The sequence below is a fragment of the Hibiscus syriacus genome, unplaced genomic scaffold (assembly GCF_006381635.1).
Source record: "Hibiscus syriacus cultivar Baekdansim isolate YM2019G1 unplaced genomic scaffold, ASM638163v2 tig00110858_pilon, whole genome shotgun sequence".
NCBI lineage: Eukaryota > Viridiplantae > Streptophyta > Magnoliopsida > Malvales > Malvaceae > Hibiscus > Hibiscus syriacus.
In genome coordinates, this window is record NW_024062890.1 from 1,264,114 (window position 1) to 1,278,664 (window position 14,551).

General features: G+C 33.9%; 2 pseudogenes; both read right to left on the reverse strand.

The window, feature by feature from the left end:
- LOC120143626 overlaps positions 1-6,342 on the reverse strand; it is a 43,923-nt pseudogene extending 37,581 nt beyond the window's left edge.
- Positions 6,343-8,900: 2,558 nt separating this feature from the next.
- LOC120143607 lies at positions 8,901-13,537 on the reverse strand (annotated as a pseudogene).
- Between the last annotated feature and the right edge of the window lie 1,014 nt (positions 13,538-14,551).

Below are 14,551 nucleotides of genomic sequence, written 5' to 3' on the forward strand. Positions count from 1 at the left end.
TCTGTGATATATGAATCATATGAAAATGTTCTACGCGTAAGTGATTGAACCCTATGAGTAGAAGTTATGTGATTATAAGTAACATGATTACATGATCACAAGATATGATACGTGACATGAGATATATGAAAGAGAAAGTATATGTCATATGAATTATTATGACTATGTGATTATATGAAAAAGAATACAATTATATGTGATAAGCTCTGTGATATATGAATCATATGAAAATGTTCTACGCGTAAGTGAACGATGTATTTATATGTATATGTGATATGTGATTTTATGAGACTATATGCTATATGTGATATGAAATATGTGTGTTATGTGTGACATGAGAGCTAGAGGTATAGTTGGCATGCCAAGAGTCGATGGTCTACGCGTTCTTCGGGACATATGTATTCTGGAACATGTGTGAGGTCTTTTGAGACACATATTGATCCTTGGCATATGTATGATTTAAGGAATTTTCTACGTGGTCCTTAGGGACAACCTTATATAGCACTTCGGTGCATTTCTACGTGGCACTACGGTGCAATTCTACTGGCACTTCGGTGCATTTATACGCTGTGGTGACAACATTAGTGCACAACCTCTATAGACTCACATATATAGTTTCACATGTGTACATGGGCTAATAAAAAGATAATTGTGAAAACAATGTATGTAGTATATATATATGTGTGATATGATTGTATGACATGATATATGTGTGATATGGGTGATTGGATTGTTGCATGATATACATGAATATATGTTGATGTATGATGTGAAAGTTAGTATGAAATAATAAACTATGAAGTTTATCGTATAAGAGTATAATAAAATGTAAATGACATGTATGTGCACAAGTATGTAATTGTTATATGGAAAAGCATATGAGTTGTATGATTTGATAGCATAAAATAGTCATGCATGATTAGTGGATATGAATTTCATTAGATGTGTTTTTTTATGCCTCACTAAGTCATCGACTTAGCGTGTGAGTGTTTTACACGCAGGTTACAGAAAGTGAATATAGAAGCTAAGATGAGCAAGACATGTCAGCATATTTCTTACAAAGTTTCAGATCAGAAAAATGTTTGATATGTATTTTATTCTTTTAGATGTAGTTGACATGTCATATAAACGATTTAAATTGTATATGTATGATAAGTGTGAAAACTTTTATTTTGAAATAATAGTAAGTTTTCTTTAACGTGATTTTTCATTATTTTGAACAAGTAAGGGTTTAAGAGTTGATGTGACACCACCAACTCGAATTCGGGTCGGATACGTATTGGGGTGTTACAATTGATCATGTTAATTTTTAAGTATAATATCTAATAAGTAATTATATTTTTAAAATAATTTAATATTTTTACCCTATCATTAGTTTTTTATTACATTTGGTCTACACCATTTTAAGTCATGAGAGACAATCGTGGAATGTGTCTCCCCGGTCTCAGACACGACCGTACGAAGTCAATATCAGACAAAAACTACTCAATCCCTCAATTTCATACACAACGTGTTCCACATTTTCACTCCTTCTGTTGATGAGTTCACGTTATTATCAATTTTTATTTTAAAAAATATATTTAATATAAAAATTAAATTAAATTACTACCTTTTATAATTTTCATATTTTTAATTTTTCAGTTATTGAGGTATTAACAAAACAGGCAGTGGTCTTCATTCAAAATTCGTGTGCTTTGGGATTAGGTTTAGTCTTTGCCCCACACTATTATGGTGACTAACAAAATAGGGGTGAGGGTCCCATACTCGCACGTGTCGAGCCTGCTGATCCTTTGGGCCCACCGTATTCTCCATAGGGTCGTTTAAATTCTAGAGTACTGGGTCAATTAGGCTGAATGTCCAACTATTTCTCTTTAAAAAATCCTCTTGTATATATAAGGGGAAACTACACTAATCACTGATCTTTAAAGAAATTTTACTTTAGTCAGTTTATCAATAAATTTTCCGTTGAAGTCACTTCCGTTAAGGAAACATCGTTATTCCGTTAAAGCATTAACAACAACTGACGTGATACACCCCATATTAACAATAGGTGAGTTAGCATGCCTACGTATCATTTTAGTTTTGTAAAAACATATTTTCTAATTTATATTATAACATAAATTATAAAATATAAAATTTTTATTATTATTTAGTCTTCTTTAATCTTTTAGTTTATAATTGGATCATTTTATTTTAATAATTCATAATAAAGTCACTATTTATTAATTGTAACAATTTAGTTATTTTATAGTTAAGTGTGTAACGAACATTAACATTTAAGTTATGTTTGGCCAATCAACTATAAGTAAGTTTACATTTTTGGTCACTCAACTTTTTGGTTGTGAGTCATTTTCTTTTCTTATTACTCATAGGTCGGTACAAGATTAGTTCATCATCAGCTTGATGTTCTTCTTGGACAAAATTTCTTTGATGCTTTTATACTTTATGGATTTGCAAAGAACGAAATAACATTTTATGTTGGAGTTATTACATTACCATCATCTTGGGGTTTCTTTGTTGCGTGACCATGAAAAGGCAAGCGATGAGGGGAAGATAACAATGTAACAAATCAAGTTAGAAACTTCTTATTTATCTTTGCAAATACATTAATATAAAAGCAATGATGAACTTTTTCCTAATAAGAAAACCAAGACATTAAGGAATTAATCTTGCACCGACCTATAAGTAAATGGTTGTCCCTTGTTCCCATATGTAATGGGGTAAGGGGGAGGTAAGATAGTAGGTTGCCCCCAACACTAGGTTGAGATCAGCTTCCGTAGGAGACCTCCAAATTATGAAATGCCCTCCATGAGACTCGATCCCACGACCTCTAGGTTAAGAACCTTGCACCGACCTATAAATGTTAGAACCAAATTATAATAAACATGAAATCAAAACTTAAGATCTATCATGTCAAATCATCAAGAATAACAAGTTAATGTGAAATCGTATCTGAATTAATTGATATGTTGAAATCATATTATCTTTCTTTGGTTGATATTCCAAGAAGATATATTTTCTCTTGCCGTAAAAGTTCTCTGACGGGATAAGAGTAATACAAGTTAATCTATTTCTTGGGGGACCGTTACCTTTATATAGAATGAATATTAGGTCATCTATTAATATTTATAATTATGTCCCTCATCAAATTATAAATACAACCTATGATATCTACCTTTAATACCTATGACACATGTAATATAATTAGTCACTTAATTTTGTGTCATACTTCATGATAACATTGTATACTATACATATGTTCCCACAATTGGATTTAATCCGACAATAAGAAAATATAAAGGAAAATCCAAAAAAGTTGACTCACAACTGAAAGATGAGTTACTAAAATGTAAATTACTCATAATTGCTGATCAAAATGTAAATTTACCCAAAATTTTATATTTTCCCACACTTAATGACAAAGTGTAACTTACTCATAATATAATTACCTATGATGTAATTTCCCCTAAAATCTAGAGATCAAGTTAAAAACTCATGAGTAAAATACACCACAAATCATTTAATTAGCATTAACATTAAAAATTAGTCACTAAGTTTAAAAATTTAAAATAGGTTATTTAATTGAATATACAAACATGTCATTGTCATTAAGTGTGTAACAAACGTTAATATTTTAGTTACAGTTGAGTGGCTTGGTTGTAACAATTGATAAATTGAATGTCCTAATTCTTATAATTGATAAATTGAGTGGCCCGATTAAAATTGAAAAGTTTAAATTTGTTTCATTTTTAATGGTAGAATGGATTGTTTATAACAATTGATTAATCAAATGACTCATTTATACTTTTTTGAATTTAGTGGTTCATTTGTAATTTTACAAAAAATTGAATAACATGTGGTGTATTCTATAAAAAAATTGAAGTTTAAGATTACAAATGTTATTCTAAATCTATGAAAACGGGAATTAAATTAGAGGGGTAACACCACATGCCACTTAATTATTAATAAGATTACAATGTGTCGTCTAATTTTAAAATACAAATGAGTCCATCAATTGACTGTTGCAAACAAATTATTGGGTTGTTGAATATCAAACAATTTCGGTATATTTTATTCAATAAAAAATATTAGATTTAAAAGAGTTACAATCAAGTCACCAATTAATTAATTGTAACAGACAAATCATTTAGTTGATTGATTGTAATGATCAAATCATGTGTTATCATATCAATCGCTATCAACCATCATAAATGATGGATCATGAACGACAAATTTAACCATAAGATTTACCTTGATCTCTCCATTTAATCCATTAGATTAAATTCTCGAGAATCTTTCTTAGGTCATGAAATCACCCTAAAATCTTTCAATTTCATGAACTCTAATATATGCTATCAATCGTTAGATGAGCTAGGTGTAAAACTAGAATAGTTTTACATTATGTAATAAGATCATAATATATATATACTAAACATATCCGTATTCAATACTCACAATGGAAGCCTTTCACCATCAAATCCAATATTTATACAAGAAAGAAAGATATAGAACAATTACACCTGCTATGAACTTGTGATTACTATTTGTACGAAGCCGACAGCAGCAGATAGGTGACAACGGTTGGTCCAGATCGGAGACTACCGGAAAACTAGCCTCTTTCATCTCCTGTCCAATTGTTCTTCACCTTAGGCCTGTAGGACCTTCCTCTCCATAGTTCAACCGGAAGCTTACCAAAAATGTTCGCCGGAATACCGAAGTTCAGAGGCAAAATGTTAATTTTATCCAACTCGGTTCTAGAATCATAGACAATAGTTGGACCCCATTTTCTCATAAACTGCAACCAACCAGGCTCGGAAACAACCCCTTCTCCTAGATACTCCGCTGCTACACAAGTTCATAATGAGTACTCGAATCAACGTAGAATTACTACGAGCAGCATCGTTCCTAATCCCAATTCTAGTTTTTGCAGAACCCTGAATATGTACACATGGGTGAGGAAAGCTTGCGTGTCCACTTTTCGACGAGTAAACGATCGCTTTATTCCCTTGTATGTACTCCAAATCAAAGCATTAACCCACACACCACCACTGTGCTGAGAGAAGTATATGCTCCAGCTCTCCAGTCAAGTTGCATATACGGAGAGTAAATGCTCCCAATCACACACATGCTGACCAATCTTGCTAAGTGCAAAATTCATAACACCGCTTTAAGAGTTGCAGGCCCATTAAGGGGCAGAAATCCACATAGCAATATCAGTGAAAGTCCCACCAAGAGCCGGCTTCACGGTACGTATAGTTTAGCACTTCCTAAATTTCCTAATTGACATTATTTATCCTATCACCACTAGGCAAGTCTATCCAAAATTCACCATCGTTTCTCCACCACTCGGTAGATTTGACCCATCAACTCAATCGACTTGCCTACCAAGTCACCCTTTCTGAACAGAAGTGCTCCATTCTCGAAAAACCATGAAACAGAAGAAGGCATGTAGATCTCATCAGGATGGAAAAAGACAGTAGCTCCGTAGTGTTTTATTAGTGCAGAATCTGATCACAGTTTGGCATTGCATGCAGTTTAGGATCTAAATTCTTCAAGCATGCGATAAGCAGTTCTTGTCCAGGTGTCCAACAGCTATGCAAGAAAAAGTCCCAACAGAAACACCCCTACCCCAGCATCCCTCTATGAGAAGGTCTTATGTTCCAACCTGAAACGGAAACTCTGGAAAATCTGGCACCAGAATCAAATAACTCGATAGTTTTCACATCTATCCGTCAAGTCAGCTCGCACGCATCTCACTTTGTCTAATTTGGGTTTTTTAGGAGAGCGAGTGACCAAATAACCCATGGACTTATAACCTCAGGAGGCTGAGGCAACCAGAAGAAGCCACACCCTTCAGTTTGTCCTCACTCCCATTATTGGAACTCCAAACTAAAGCATAATCAAGAGGCTCTCTAAGGGCTGGTGAGGCAACATGGGTAGAGAAACGAACAGGTTCTGATTCAGGTGGAATTTCCCGGGCAGCAAGAACAAATCCTCTAAAAGGCTGGTCAATAGATTGACAATAATGCCCAAGGCTATAAAATCCATCAGGTATTCCAACTGGTTTATAAAAAGTAACACTTTTCCTCTCCTCTTGTGCATTGCTGCGCGCAAATGAACTAAATCTTGTGATTTTAACGACTTCAAGTTCTCCGAGATTTACTTTTCCCGAAGCAAATCCTTGACCTGAAAATGGAGGCAGGCAATTAAGACATTTACATGATAAGTCAAATCCAAAAGGATAACCAGAACACATCACCCCAAGTAACTTATGACTTGAATGGAAAAAGTCTCTAGACATTTTATTTTATCGGCCTCTACTCTGGACTATGTGGCATTTACGAACCACATCAAAATGAAGTTTCAAAACCGAACCCTACAAATATCTAGCTAACATGCTGATAGAAAGAAAGTCCAATAAAAACTGATGAATCAAAGAAATTCTAATAAAAATTATACGAAAAGGCAAAGTTACTGTGGAAAAGGATTAGTGGAAACTATGTGCTTACACCATACGTGTTAAGCAATTTTAAAAAGAGTAATCAAAGGAGTAACAATCTCAGAACAAAAATAATCATTAACAAGAAGAAGACCTTGAATCAGGATTGCAAAATTCAATAATATTCATAAACATACACAATTTATTCAAGCTTAGCCTATTAAAATAAACAAAAAAGACAATAGAAGCAGCAGTTAAAGACTGAGGAAAGTAAACAAAAACAAAATGAAACAGTTTCTAGGAATTTAAGATTTAAAGTGCTATTAACCATATATGAAAGAGTTATCAGAGTACGTTACTAGAGGTCCTATTCTTTGCTCAAACGAGGTACGGTTGAGAAGCCTCTTATATAAAAACGTCGGTAGGGGGTTGGGATGCAGAGGTCAAGGGGATAAAGTTCTTTCTAAAGGATGATTTGCGAATAATGGTTCCCGGTATTTTGTGCTGTCAAAACATACATACCATTTGAAGGAGAACAGGAAAGCATCAAAACATATGTCTTGATAGCAAGACTCCACATTTAGATTCAACAATTTTCCACTAAATTGCCTTTCACATATAGCAAATTAACCTATAAATAGACCTCCTTCGGAACAGCTACATCATATGAAGATCTCTAGCATGATAACCCCCCTTGTTCTTCGAGAAGCTTCTCTTAATATGATAACCTCCTTGTTTTTCTCTTTTTTACTATTTGTTTATGCTTCTAATGTTTTCTCTTTTACTTCAACAGCAAAGTTGCTCCTGCACTCTTGTAAACGAATCAAATTGTTCAAATATTAAAGAACAATAAAAATTATAATCGAATGCCACAATAGAAACAAGTTCTTAGGTACAGCTATATAAGAGAGAACATTATCCCGCCTTTGCAGTTCATAAATGATATAAATTGGCAACTTTACTAATAGGTGACAGATGTTCAACATAAACATCAGTGGATGAAGCAACCACCAATCAAGCTATAACGAAAAATGGAAAAGGTTTCCAAAAATTCAGAGAGAACCAAAAAGATGAACTTAAGCCCAGAAAAAAAAAATCAACCAAAAAGAAACCTAAAAGGGAAGCAACCCCATTAGCAAAATACGTGAAACTAAGAAACCCCAAATTGCAAAAGCGCATTTTTAGAAAAAGTTTTCAAACATACAGGAAAAAGGTAGTACCTTGAGCCATTGGGAAGCGGGACTGGAAGCGAGAAGGTTTCAGGCTCCGAAGGCGCCAATTGATCCGTCCTCTTCCTGAAGAAACATCGGCACCCAAACATTTCCTCTTTTGATCCCAACAACAAACGCAAAATTTTGATGAAACTTACTGTGACGCGGTTGATGATGATCTCCAAACTCGTTGGCATCATTTAATTATCCCCCCCCCCCCAGTGTCAAAATTCGCGGGTCTCCTTGTTTGTTCCAGTAACGCAACTCATTTCATTTTACATTATTAGCGGGACCTTTGTCGGTGTCCCTGATTGCTCCAGACTTGCTTCTCTTTATATTCTTTACGTTGTCACCCGGGCCGCTTTCACGTAGAATTTCTTTTCAAATAAACTATAAAATAGAGTAAACTACATGGGTGGTCCTTTACGTTTTCAATCCATCCAATTTTGCTCACTAGTTCAAAACATAGCGATTTTGGTCCTTATATAAAATAGCGATTTTGGTCCTTATATATCGGTCCATTCAATTTTATCTCTCGACCGATAACTCTCTATCATAAATCATATGTTAAAAGTGGGGAACACTTGTTTATCTACTGTAACAAAACAAAAAAAAATAGATCACGTATTGATAAACAATCTTAAAAGGACAGGTGAATTTCTTTTCGAATTTATACTCGAAATATGTTGATTAGCTTTTGTAGAAGTTTGGAACATTCTTATGTTTTCGATACGTCCGAGAACTAATGGAGGATATAACTTTAATGGCGGAAAAGAAGAAAAAAAAGAAGACTTGATTTTTGTTTTATTTTTTAACTATCAACTCAGACTTCATTAATGAGTTAACGGGAATTAACGATCGAAAAACTAAAATCGAATAGACCGAAAATATAAGAATCAGAATCGAAATACTTAAAATTTTAATGTCTAATTTTTTTAATTCTAACATATTATTTTTAATTAAATAATATTAAATTATAAGTGTAAATCAACAGAAAATGTATAATACGAGAAAATGAACATCCAAAAGCAAAGAGAATACGAGAAATGAAGTAAACTTCTTCCATATCAAAAGCATAATCAATCACACTATTCATGTAACATGTTAAAAAGAAGAAGGAATATTCTCCACTTGCATCGAAAGTTCAAGGGAGAAACATAGACCTATGAAAGCAAACAAAATTACAAATTGTACCCCCACGCTCCTTTAACTGAAATGGCACTCGATGCATATTTTTCTAAACTTGCATTCCGTCAGTTTACTAAGATTCTGACCTATCTATAACCTTGCTGTATAAACCATTGCTTCTTGATCTGTAGGTCACCTGACTCTTGCTCATTTCCCAACCAAAACTTCGAGAACCAATGCGGCCTCTTGAGGATTCAGCTGGATAACTGCCCCTGCCTCTTCCCATTCCTGATCAACACAAACCATGAACAAAGGTTTCAAACACTTACTTACTAATGTATACTTGACCAATACTTGATGTTTATCGAAATTGTCGTTTTTTTAATATAAGTTGCCCATTGAGCACATTATATAAAGCATGAGTGGAACACTAAGCCGATACTCTTGCTCATTTCCCAACCAAAACTTCGAGAACCAATGCGGCCTCTTGAGGATTCAGCTGGATAACTGCCCTGCCTCTTCCCATTCCTGATCAACACAAACCATGAACAAAGGTTTTCAAACACTACTTACTGCTAATGTATACTTGACCAATACTTGATGTTTATCGAAATTGTCGTTTTTTAATATAAAGTTTGCCCATTGAGCACATTATATAAAGCATGAGTGGAACACTAAGCCGATCGCAAACAATAACTATATTGCTTAATGGAAAGCATCAATCATTCCAAAATGAATAGATGTAAAACCAAGAATCATAATTATGAGTTTATCTTGGACGCTGTTTACCAAGCCAATTGCTCTGGAGATCCACCCCTGAGGATTTATCTTAGAAATGCAAAATTTTAGTGAAGCAACATGTAAACTGAAGCTTGAGATTTTAGCAACTCAAATAAGTTTGTAAATAATCCTATCATGGATGATGTGGATTTTCCAAAGATACCCAAAATGACCAATAATGAGAACATTTTATAGAATATAAAAGAAAATTTTGGCATGCATAAAAATAGAACAGGGGTGTGTATAAAGGCACATACTTCCTCCCCAAGTACTGCTGCTATTTGGTCTGCGCTCCTCTACAGACTAGCCTTCCTGCAAGCTGTACGGGAGATGCCTGTAGAAGAACAAAATCGTCAGTATTAGATCAAGATAATAGAGAAGCCCAATAAAAACTATAAAGGGTTCCAGATTACAGCAAATATTCAAATAGCTACAAAGTGAATGTATCATTCTTCAACATTCCACTAGGAGTTTCTATGCATACATGAATCTCAAGATTTCTTTGTGCAGTGATGAGTTTAAAGTTTAAACCGTTGATGATGCTATAAGTCGGTTGTTGGTTTAAGAAAATGGACAGTATGTTTTCCTACACCCTCCCCTCTCAAAAACTACTCCTTCCCGCAATTCACTCAATAAGCCTTTCAGGATATGGCTAGTCTCTCCATCTCATCCATCATGAGCAACGGAATAAAAGCATCAGTGCATCACACATATAAAGGCGCAGCTAAATAGATCTACCAATATAAACTACATGGTTGTCATATTAAAAGAGTTCAAATCTCTTTCTAAGTGAATTCAACATTACAGAACACAAGAACAAAACAAGTAGATAGAATCCATGATTCAACAATGAGTTATTAGCAAAGAAAGTGAGATGGTGCTCAGCTATCAATAGTAAACTAAAATAGATTCAAATGATAAGCTAATAGCTAACCATCCAGCAAAGTGCTTAACAGAAAGAACACACTTATGGGCTAACGGGTCACACTTTGGCCAAGTATCCTACAAAGAGACTCCCGATAGCCAGAAGTAAACAAGAAGTCATACCTTGATTGCATTGTGAACAGAACGGATGTCTTCAAACTCAACAAAAGCATAGCAGACCCAACAACATCCTGCATGCAGCAAACACTAATTTAGCTTCCTCAAGGTTATAATATGCCAAAGATCAAAACTGGAAAGAAGAAGAATTACCTTGCGACTCCGGACAAACACGCCATCGGGCTTGATTTTTCCAAAATTCTTAACTCCTGCTCAATTCAGTGGCAGTAAGAGTAGGAGGCAAGTTCCTCGCATATACAGATTAATATTCATCTAGAAGAGAAACATCAATACCATATAATTCCAATTACAGAACACATTTATATGAACTACGACCATATAAATATTCTCTCAACTCTACATATAGAGGAAAGTATTTTGAAAATGGAAATACAAAAACACTCAGCCACTAAAATCTTAATTCCTCTTCGTAAAAGCAATATTTTTATGTCAGGGGCCAGGGCTCATATTAAACCCAGATGAACAGTTGAAAAATATCCTTTTCAGAAACCAAAGAAAAGGCTAGACAAGAGCAATTTATAAACTCCAAAGCACAATTATGAACCAATGCTATGGCATTATTGCAAGTGCTAATAAAAAAAACATACGAACACAGGTATAGCTAGACTAACCTTCTTCAGAGACTAAGCTTCCTACACTGTGTCTCTGCTGCAGATTCAGGCACATTTGACCAAGCAGGATGTGACTGCTGACTAGTACACTCTGGTGTATGGTCCCAATCTGAAGTACTCGGGGAATCTTGTTATAAGAATGTTAAACTTGAACAGATGAAGCAGATTGCTGCTTCGGAATACTCAACTAGAACATTTGTAACAAACAAATAGTATTGGTAACCAAAGTTATTTAACTTTCAACAAACTAAACACCATTTATCAGTGTATGCAGGTATCAGGTAGAACAGAGTTTGTTGGGTAGAGTTCCTATAATAATTTACTCCCATTAGATAACTCATGGAAAGTATCCATAATTTTATTCTCACTCTCATGCAAGGCTCTGTTTCCTCAAGTAATTAAACCTTTATACATTTAGAGTACTCTTTACATGCTTAGGCTTACTTCAATAATGTACAGCCCAGTGTTAGAATGCCACCACGATTGATGGTTGCATTAAGGATAAATACATATGGCTTGTTTAAATAAAAGTATCTGAACAAGTAAAATAGGAGCAATGAGTGAGAACCTTAAATACAAAGAGTAATAATGCACGCTCAACATATAGGAGCACTTACAACATAAGCATAAGTTCTTCGTGGAGGCTCCTCAACAGGTCCTCCAAAGTATAGCTGGGGTTCTTGAATGGTGTCCACCACACTGTGATGCAAAACAAAAGTTTCCTCAGCAGGAGATTCACCCACTGCAACATTATCTTCTACATCTTTTTCTGTTTGTTCTGGGAGACTTTTTCAACTGGACAATCTTCTATATGAAAGATTTGACATACTCACTGATCTCTTCCTCCAAAACGTAGTCAGAAACTGCTAAATCCAACAAGTTGGAGGAAAAACTAAGAAATCAAAACTTCATCCCTCATAAAATTAAAATAATAAAACACCAAAATTATATCCTAGAGAGAGAGAAGAGGGAACTTCAAAACCAATAGTTTTAAGTAAATCTTAACATGCTGAAATTTATTAACCAAAAAGGAAAAAATGGTGTCTAAGGTTTCAATCCATCAAGTGATAAAACTATAAGAAATCAACTCAAGGTCACAAGATTCAAATTCCGTATAAAATATAAAACTAGTCGTTGAACTACCAAGTACAAAACATTTTCAAGTAAAGGTCATTGTTTAAGTTGAGGGGACGCAGTCCAAGGCCCCGATACTAGTTATCTGCACTCAGATCAAAGGAAAAAGCTTGATCGCTGTACCTGGTGGCTCTGCAACAGGGCTCGATACATTCAGTTTGAATCGAGCTTGTCTCTTGTAAAGTTGAAGCTGGATGTTGATAAACTATTCCATCATCAATAAGCTGAAAGATATCATTAGATCAAACTTGATTTTAACAAACCAGAGACCATCACCAGAACTCCTCCGTTTCAAGAATTAAGAGAATTAATTGTTTTGATCTCAATTGAAGTAAAGTTTAGTGACATGGCCGTGGTGTGAATTTGCTGCAGAGAAAAAAAACGATAAAAGAACCCAATAAATTATAAATTAACAAGTGTGTAGTAAAATAAAAGGACAAGTTAAGTTTATCCAAATAAAGAAAGAAACCTGAAAATTCTTAATGCATAACGATTTCCATAACACAAATTTGGAAGAGAAATTGCATCAATCCAATCATTTGCTAATCACTCCAAGGCTTTTTTGTGCAACACCTAAAAGGAGATAGTATAGACTATAGAGAATACATCTATTACAGTGATAAATTGACTTGTTTGGAGCAAAATTATATTTCTCCCCAAGTTAGATTATACTTGCTCAATGTTAGATAGTTGTTATGAAGGCATCAACTTGAAGGTAGATACAACCAAAGATAATACCATATACAAAAATTCATTATCAGATAAAATTAGTGAACATAACAAACAAAAAATAGTAAATTGAAAAAGATGTACTAAGAACATTTCATGCTCAAGAAAGTTCATTTGAAAATGCATAAACAAAGAAAATAAGAATATGTTACCAGCATAGAAGAAGCAGATTCAGAGGAATCTCCATCAACCCGAATCATGCGACTGGCATCTGAGTAAAACTGATGAACAAGATCAGGTTGCTGTCCTAGCACCTGATAGTATTGTCCCGCAAAGTATGAACCAATCTGAAATTTAAAATAACATCAATAGATCAACAAACAGATTGGTGTTGCACAAGCACAAATCCATCTCATATTGAATCAAAGTATGACACTCAACAATAAACTAATGTCCAAAGTTTAAGGATTATTCACACTACTGACATGTAAGAGTATTCTCATAGATCGGTATTCCATTCAATTGTCTATGAGAATACTCCTACATGTCAGTAGTGTGAATAATCCTTAACTTGTGACATTAGTTTACTGTTGAGTTTCATACTTTGATTCACTATGAGATGGATTTGTGATTATGAACGGTTATGGTATGATGTTTCGGGTATGACATAATAAGATATGCTTAATAAAGAAATCCATTACCCCAGTGACATCAATCAACAATTTTTAGCTCTTCACTCGTATTAACACTAAGGGAATCAAATAATATGGTGTAAACTACATTAATTCAAGATTTATCATGTTAAATTATAAAAAATATTTTTTCGTTTATAATTTTTGTTCTATTTTGATCAATCACATAGTTTATGAGACAAGTTCAATCACATGTTAAGTTATATAATGAAGGAATGATAAAATCATCCTTAAAAAGAGATTGATAGATTCGAAATTTGCTTCCATGATATAGAACAATGGGAAAAATAAGGGTAAAAAAATATAAATATTATTATTGTTGACTTTTATAATAGGACATTTTGGACGATGTAATTTTAAAAATAAAAATGAACAAATTTAATGAGATAGAGTGAGTAATAAATTAAATGTGGTAGTATATGAATCCATTGTTATGTTAAATCCTCGAGTTTTTAGGTTTTAATCTTCCAAAAATATTGTTTTATCTTGTTGCAAAACTCTCTAAAAGGGATGGAGAGAAATAAAGTTTATATATTTATTTTAGGGTCACAACCTCTTTATATAACTTATTATTAAATCGGATTTTTAATGTTTATGAGTCTACTCTTATCAAATTATGAATACAACTTATTATATCTACACTTTATTCATATTGTCGCAGTCGTTTCTGGTGGGCCCGGAATTGAGCTTCACTTGAATGAAATGGTTAGAGTCGCCACCGATCATTTTAAAAATATTTGGTGGATAGGAAACCATCTTACATGATCTGCGTTTTACCATAAATGTGTCAGGTTCGGGAGTCGGTTACAGTCAGGAAGGATTAGC